The sequence below is a fragment of the Pelmatolapia mariae genome, linkage group LG10_11 (assembly GCF_036321145.2).
Source record: "Pelmatolapia mariae isolate MD_Pm_ZW linkage group LG10_11, Pm_UMD_F_2, whole genome shotgun sequence".
NCBI classification, from domain to species: domain Eukaryota; kingdom Metazoa; phylum Chordata; class Actinopteri; order Cichliformes; family Cichlidae; genus Pelmatolapia; species Pelmatolapia mariae.
Genome location: NC_086236.1, coordinates 27,370,454 through 27,379,365, shown reverse-complemented (window position 1 = coordinate 27,379,365; position 8,912 = coordinate 27,370,454). Strand labels below are relative to the sequence as shown.

The 8,912-nt window shown below is 41.2% G+C and overlaps 1 long non-coding RNA gene across 1 annotated transcript; it reads left to right on the top strand.

The window, feature by feature from the left end:
• The first annotated feature begins 8,154 nt into the window (after positions 1-8,154).
• On the top strand, positions 8,155-8,697 carry LOC134635963 (uncharacterized). The gene is made up of 3 exons (XR_010094994.1): positions 8,155-8,274; positions 8,391-8,494; positions 8,598-8,697. It is a non-coding gene; the product is annotated as an uncharacterized LOC134635963 (long non-coding RNA).
• The last annotated feature ends 215 nt before the right edge of the window (positions 8,698-8,912 follow it).

Below are 8,912 nucleotides of genomic sequence, written 5' to 3'. Positions count from 1 at the left end.
ACCGATGAGCTGCCAGACAAAGTTGATGCTCGCAGGTCTATGTATCATGTCGACATGACACAGCCTTCCCGGTATGGGACATTTGAAGAACCTCCAGAGGAAGCAGTAGATACCTTTCTCAGCTTAGAAGCAGGACTGAGCTGCCTGTTGTCAGATGTGCAGTATGCCTTACTAATTATGAGTGGATTGTGTATCGCAGTGTTCAGATCCACATCAGGCAAATATGGTTTCTTTGATCCACACTCCAGAACAGCCAGTGGTCTTCCTCTACCACTATGGTCACGTGATCGTGGTACGGCTGTGATGCTGAAATTCACACTCCTCAGTGACATGATTAAGAGGCTCCAGGATTCTTATGAAGGGATGGAGATATCACCTTCTTGTAACTATGAGCTGAAGCCTGTGCAGTTCTACAGTATGAGCACAGTCAACCTGAGTGATACCATCACAGACACACTCTGCAGACCAACAGCTGCCACTGCTGTGGCACCTACACACTCTGATACAACTGTTGATGAAGCAAACTCCTCTACTCCAAGGAGAAACACAACCACTGATCTGACTGAGAACATCTTTTGTCAAATGTCCATTTGCACGCCACTGGTGAAACAAAAAGAAGTCCACATGACTCAGTTCACATCATATGAACATCAGAATGAACCTCCTAATATACCCACAGAAGAACTATGCAGTGAATTAAATTTCCTTCCATCAAATGATGCTTTTTCATGTCAATCAAATGCTGCAATAACAAATGTTGCTGCCTGTGATCTTTCTGATATAGTTTTAAAAAAACTGAAAAAAGTTGATAAACAACAAAGGCACAAAATGAAAAGAAGATTAATGGCATCAGAGAAACCCAGAAATCAGAGAAAAGAAAACCAAAAAAGGAAAGAACGACAAAAGTACGCTTCAAATAAAGATTACAAAGAAAAGAAAAAATCTTGCACAAGCACGGCATATAAAAACAATCCTGAAGTTAGACAGAAACAACAACAGTATGTTAAAAGACGTTACTGTGAGAATGGAGAATTCAGACAAAAACAACAACAGTATGTTAAAAGACGTTACTGTGAGAATGGAGAATTCAGACAGAAACAACAACAGTATGTTAAAAGACGTTACTGTGAGAATGCAGAATTCAGACAAAAACAACAACAGTATGTTAAAAGACGTTACTGTGAGAATGCAGAATTCAGACTGAAACAACAACAGTATGTTAAAAGACGTTACTGTGAGAATGCAGAATTCAGACAAAAACAACAACAGTATGTTAAAAGACGTTACTGTGAGAATGCTAAAGTTAGACAGAAACAAAAACAATATATTAAAAGACGTTACTGTGAGAATACTGATTTCAGAGAGGAGAAAAAAAGCTATATCACTAAAAGGTATCGAGAAAACCCAGAATTCAGAGAGAGACAGAGACAACTGATGAAACAACTAATGCGAGTCAGGTATCAAAGTAATCTTGCATTCAGGATTATGCACAACATGAGATGTGCCATGAAAATAAAAAGGAAATACAGATGGGTGAACAGACAAACCCAAGAGAGTGACAACAGTGTGATCAACGAGGCCATATCTGTGTTCAAATCACAAATCAAAGTTGGACCATCATACCCATGTACTGTATGTTTCAAGGCTTCATTTCCAAACCAAGTGCGACCCTGCAGAAGGTCAAATTATGTCAAAAACCCACATGTGGTTGCAACATGTTTGACAGGAAAGTTTGTTCATGTTTGTGATGAAAACTGCAGAAATGAGCAGTGCAATGTGCCTGATGAGAGAAAGAGAGAGTGGATTTGTCACACCTGCCACAATCATCTTAAAAATGGATCCATGCCAGCACTTGCTGTTGCCAATAAACTGGATCTTGCTGATATTCCATCTGAATTGTCTGATCTCAACATACTGGAGAGACATCTCATAGCCAAGTGCATACCATTTGCCAAGATTATTCCTCTTCCCAAAGGCAGACAGAGAGCAATTAGAGGAAATGTGGTCTGTGTCCCATCAGAGGTACAGGAAACTGTTGAAGCATTGCCTAGATTGAGAATTAATTCTCAGGTGATTAGAGTTAAACTGAAGAGACGCTTGTCTTATAAAGGTCATCAGCTGTTTCAGACTGTAAGCTGGTCTAAACTTGTGCAAGCACTGCATAAACTCAAGCAGATTCATCCACAGTATAAGGATGTGAGCATCAGAGATGATGCTGAGCTGTGTGATCCAACACTTCCTGATGAAGATGAGGAGGATGATGATGAGAACATGAATGAGGACGATTATGACGAGGCTGATTTAATGGAAATTGACAGCTGTGAGAAAAATGCACTGAGTGAAGCACAAAATAAAAATGAACAGAATATCGACATGTTACCCTGTGATGGTGAACAACCACGTGAACAGATGTCAGATGATTCAGAGCAAGCAGATGGACTGACTAATGGTGGTTTTGCACTCGAGTCCTGTTTGCAGCCCCCTGATGTGGCCGAGGAGATATTATGTTTCAGTGAAGGAATCTACTCTGTTGCTCCTGCAGAGAGAAACAATCCAATAAGTTTTTTCAAAACACCTAAACTGGAGGCCATGGCCTTCCCTGTGCAGTTTCCTACAGGCCAAAACACACTTGATGAAAGAAGGCTGATCAAAGTATCCCCCAGTGGGTATTTCAAATCAAGACTTTTCTGCACTGATGACCGTTTTGCCAAAGACACAAACTATTTGTTCTTTGCACAGTTTGTGACTGAAATACATTTGGCTACTTCCAGCATGACAATCCAGTTAAGGAAGGCAAAGCCTTTGACCAGAGATGGGAGAAAAATAACCTCAGGCATGCTGCAAGATAAACATGAGGTGGAGAAACTGGTGCGAAATAAAGATGCAGTGAGATTCATGCAGCCTCTGAGAGGAACCCCAGCCTATTGGGAGAAAACAACAAGAGATCTTTTTGCCATGATCAGACAGTTGGGAACTCCCACGTTCTTTTGCACATTCTCAGCTGCTGAAATGCGCTGGCCTGAAGTGATTGAGGCAATAACAAGGCAGCAAGGTGAACAAGTCAATTTTGAAGGACTCGACTGGTCAGCAAAATGTGACATCCTGAGAAGCAATCCTGTCACAACAATGCGCATGTTTGACAAGAGAGTTGAAGCATTATTTAGAGATTTACTCTTATCTCCTGCAGAGCCACTTGGCAAAGTCATTGACTACTTTTACAGAGTGGAGTTTCAGCACAGAGGAAGCCCACACATACACTGCCTCCTGTGGGTAGAAGGTGCTCCTGTGTTTGAGGATGATGATGATCAAACTGTTGTTGATTTTATAAACAAATACATCACAGCACAGCTGCCTGATCCACATAAACAACCTGAACTGTACAAGAAAGTTACAGAAGTGCAAAAACACAGTAAGAACCACACAAAGACGTGCTTTAGGAGTTTAAACTCTGGGTGCCGTTTTGGTTTTCCCAAACCACCCTGCAATGAGACAATGATCACAAGACCCAGTGAGGATGATGAACTGGAGGTAGAAACAGCAAAGAACAAGCTCAGGCCACTGAACCAGCTGCTGAATGAACCTGAAACTGCTTCCATGAGTTTAGAGCAGCTCTTGGCAAGATGCAAGTTGACACATGCAGAATATGAGAGATACCTGAATAAAATGAACACAAGGAGTACGATCATACTAAAGCGTGATCCAAAAGACTCTTGGATAAACGGCTATAATCCACATCTGCTTGAAGCCTGGAACAGTAATATCGACATAAGCTTTGTTCTAGATGCTTTTGGCGCTGCAAATTATTTAATGAAATATATATCTAAAAAAGAGGGTGGGCTATCTGAGTACCTGAAAACTGTTATTGAGAGCTCCCATAAAGACAGTGTAAATGAGTGCGATGAAATGAGAGCCGTCATGCAGGCATATTCAAAGAAGCGAGAGATCAGTGCACAGGAGTGTGTTGCTCGTGCATGTGGTCTTCACATGAAGCAATGTTCACGTGCTGTAATATTCATACCAACTGATGATAATCCAGTGAAAATGAGTCGTCCCCTGTCAGTTCTGGACAACACAACACCTGAGTCTTCCAATGTTTGGATGACATCTTTGAATGACAAATACAAAGCCAGACCTGAAACACCAGAGTATGAGGAGATGTGCATGGCAGACTTTGCTGCTAATTGCAGGATTGTCTATGGCCAACAGACAAAAGGTAAAGATGTTTTACCCCTTCTCAATGAGATGGGATTTGTGCAAAGGCGCAAAAACGATAAGCCTGCTATCATCAGATTTCACCGCTGCTCACAAGAAAAACATCCAGAGCAATATTATGGAAGACTGCTTAAACTGTACCTTCCTCATCGTTCAGACAACGAACTGAAAACGCCATCTTTGCCAACCTATCAGGCTTTCTATGGTGCTGGCTGTGTACAGCTACCAGGTACTGACCGTCTTGAGTACGTGCAACACATTGTCAAAAGAAACAGAGAAAAATATGAGAAAAACAGTGAGGAGATCGAGAGCGCTGTTGAGGAATATGAGCAGAACAGAGGTGTGACTGACGAATGGTGTAATCTGGCACCTGAATCAGATCTCGTAAGGTTGCCACTTGTTGAACAAGAAAGAGAGCGAGACAATGAAAATGAACAGGAAGATGTGCCCGACTACAGCCGTCAGGCTGATGCTTCAACAGAAGTCAGAGCCATCAGGGAACCCCCTGCTATTGATCCCACTTTGTTACGTCAGATGTTTCAGAATCTAAATAAGAAGCAAGCCTGCATATTTTATGCAGTTAGAGACTGGTGCATTAAAAGAGTCTGTGCTCTAAATCCGGAGCAGTTTTTCTTTTATATTAATGGTGGTGCTGGAACAGGAAAATCACATCTTATCAAATGCATCTACTCAGAAGCATCTAAGATACTGAGCAAAGTGCCCAGATATGCAGACGACGTTGACATATCAAAACCCACTGTCCTGTTAACTGCTTTCACTGGGACTGCAGCATTTAACATTTCTGGAACAACACTGCATTCTCTACTCAAGCTCCCTAGAAGCTTAAAACCTCCCATTCAGGGACTTGGCAATCAGCTGGATGAAGTCAGATCAGAACTTTTGAATGCTGAAATAATCGTCATTGACGAAGTGTCTATGGTGTCAAGACATCTCTTTGCATATGTAGATGCAAGACTCAAACAGATCAAAGGGACTCGGAGACCCTTTGGAGGCATGTCAGTCATTGCTGTTGGAGACTTCTATCAGCTACCCCCAGTGCGACAGTCGAAACCTCTCTGTGTGCACGACCCGTCCGAGATCGACCTGTGGCGGGAGCATTTTCAGATGATCACTCTGACTGAGATTATGCGTCAGAAAGATGATGTTGTCTTTGCTGAGATGCTGAACAGAATCCGTGTGAAAGGAAAGTTGGATGTGCTTTGCGAAGCAGATAGAAATTTGTTGTCACAGGCCATAACTGAACCAGCCCGTTGTCCGACTGATGCGTTGCACATTTTTGCAACTAACAAAGAAGTGGATGCACACAACTCTGCAACACTGGGTCTGCTCCATACTCATATCATTGACATCCATGCAGATGATTATAGAAAGGATCCTAGAACTGGCAGAATGGCACTTCAAGACAGACCATTCAAAGGAGGTAAAAACGAGTTACCAGACACACTGAAAGTTGCAGAAGGAGCTCGTGTCATGCTCACCAGAAACATTGACATACAAAATGGTTTGGTTAATGGAGCTTTTGGAAAACTACTTAGAGTAGTTTACTCTGAAAACGACCAACACATCATCAAGCTTGGACTTAAAATGGATAATGAGACATCTGGAAAGAATAACCGCACACCAGCAGACAACATGGTGTACATTGAGAGAGCAGAGGAGAATCTGAAGCAGAAAGGAGTGGTACGAAGACAGTTCCCAGTGAAGCTGGCCTTTGCATGTACAATACATAAGGTACAGGGTATGACAACCACATCAGCTGTTGTCTCTCTTAAGAGCATTTTTGAGCCCGGCATGGCCTACGTAGCTGTCAGTAGAGTGACGTCTCTCAGTGGACTGTATCTTCTTGATATGGAGGAGAAAAAAATATTCACCAATCCAGAAATCACTGCAGCGCTTGAGAACATGAGACAAGCCAACCTTGATGACATGATGCCTCTTCTACACGTGAGACAAACACTGAGCAGGTCAGAGGTTTTCACCATTGTTCATCATAATACAGAGGGACTGCCAGCTCACATTAATGACATCAAGAGTCACCATGAATTGTGTCTAGCAGATGTTTTGTGCCTAACAGAAACACACCTGCGGGGCTCTTTTGTCGCAGAGAGTCTCCACTTGGAAAATTACAATTTGTTCAAACGCAACAGACACCTGTCCTACACAAACTTTCCCCAGATGGCAAACAGAAGTGGTGGTGGAGTTGCTGTTTATGTGAAGAGTGACATTCAAGTGCATGAAAAACAGTACATCCATAATGTAACTGACCTTGAATTTCTGGCTTTAAAGGTTGAAGCACCAGTCAGTGCTCTGATTGCAGTTGTGTACAGACCTCCAGACTACACTCTGAGGCCATTCCTGAAAAACCTGGTAAGCCTATTAGACTCATTAGAGATCATGGACTGTCGTCCCATCATAGTGTGTGGTGATTTTAATGAGAATGTTTTATCCATTGCAAACAAACCAATCCTGGAGCTGTTTGAGTCTAGGGGATACGCACAGGTCATCACTGCCCCTACCACAGAGAAGAACACACTGCTTGACCTAATTTTCATTTCTCAGCCAGAGCGATGTCTCCATTCTGGAGTCATGAAGACCTACCATAGTTACCATGACCCTGTATACTGTGTATTGTCCTGTGATGATTCATGATCTAGATCTTTGACTACAGTAAGTAATTTCTATATTTTTGAATGACTTAAGAAAGTAGAGCGATATTTAAAAGTTGACTTAAGAAAAAGCGCCCTGCATTGCAATATAATGTTTGAATTGTCTACATAAAATACAATTAAATGAATTAAGTAATGATATCAGTAAAAGATGACAATTTTATGTATTACAGAAAATCTAAAAATCAGAAATCTATGAATGTCAGAAAAATCAAATATAGTAGTTTAAAACAAACAGTGTAGGCATATCCTCTCTGCAGCCAGGCTTCAAAATCCTGCCAGGCTGCCCCAGTCTCACTGTGGCTGGGAGGGAGGGAGGGTGGACCAGAGGATTGCCCACACAGCAAATAAATGTTCAACAGCTTCTTCATTGTTTCTGAGAGAACAACACAGACTAAAGGTTGCTTCTAAAAAAAAATAAAATAAATAAAAATAAAAATCTAATTACAGCAATAATGACAGTTAAGCCAGTTTATCTGTGCCTCTATTTTGAAATAATATTTACAAAAATGTTATTGATTTCAGTTTGTTATAATCTTTAAACTTGTTCAAAAGTATATCATTATATTTTTGGACAAATCTTTCAATGAAACATACATTTTTATGAGCTTTTATCATGTTTCAGCCAGTGCATTTATCAGGGTGGGTCTGGGTCTGGGATGATAAATGCACATTTCTGGCCAGAAATGTTTCAGCAGTGTTACATATGCACTACATATGTTAAACTTGCTTTTTGTTACCAGTTGATACCCTACATTTGTATAGACATTGGGTGGTGTGAGGCTGGGGAGTTGAGTGGAGTGGGTAGGTGGGAGTTGAATGTGGGGGGGTACGGTAGGAGGTTGTTAGGTTTCTTTTTTTTTTTTTTTTTTGTTAAGAGAGACACAGTCCTCCTGTGTCTTCTCCAAGCTTCACATGTAAAATCCAACAGTGTGAAGCACATAGCAGCCAGAAACTGTAATGCCACAGATCAGAGAGGCTTCATCATCACCATCTTCGCCGTACGATCAGAGCATGAGACTTCACATCTGGAGCACAGGAGAGATTCTGTGATAAGTCCTCCTTCTAGCTTGTCCCACAAGCAGTCGGTGAGATTTACTCACAACAAAAAGGGTTAATGACATTATTTTCATGAAAACATGTATTAATTCTTTGTAAAGTGTTTAAATTGTGTTTTCACTTGACCTTAGGAGTGTTATTTTGAGTGTATTTTAATATCTGTACTCAGGTGTCTCCCTCTGTGATCCATCCCCTTCAGAGCTGAGACACTCAGGACTGAACAGACTGCACAGTTTCTGTGACTGAGCCTCCAAAACATCTTCTTTGAAACCACACATGATAGAAGGGCTTTATATTTGCAGCAGCACTACTAAAGGTATTCAGTTTATTACAGGATGTGTTTGTTTCTTAGGACCAGCTCTAAGTGCACACTACCTAACATATACACCTTTCTGTTCATTACAAACCAACTACTCTGGATCATATGGCCAGTCGGCAGGAATGTTGCTGCAGGAAAACATCCCTGCAGATCACCATCATTGTCAGACTGACTGTGCCTCCTCTGTGCAGTGTCAAGATCCTCCCTAAATGAGTGTGTAAGTTCATTATTTTATTCCCTTTGACAAGACAAGTATCACTGATATTTACATTTACAACTACAAATGTTCCTGTTTTCTGCTCTTCTTTTAAAGTCCTCAGCTATCCTGCTTCTGTGCTGCTTGCCACACATCAAACACTGGCCGGATGACAGGGAGGATCCACTCTGAAGTCACTGGACATGATGAGGATCATATGGGACTTTATAGTTTCAAAGAAATGTTGTGCTCTTTGATTACAGGTTTTAAATGGACATAATGACTGCCTCTCTCTGATCTGACAGGCTAAAGGATTGTTTTCATTGTTAGTGCTCTGTACAGTGTATGCTTATTTAATATTTCATCACAGAGCAAACCTTTATTTATTTAACATATTTTTATTTTGTTTTAATGTTGAATTAACTGTGGGGATTTTTTT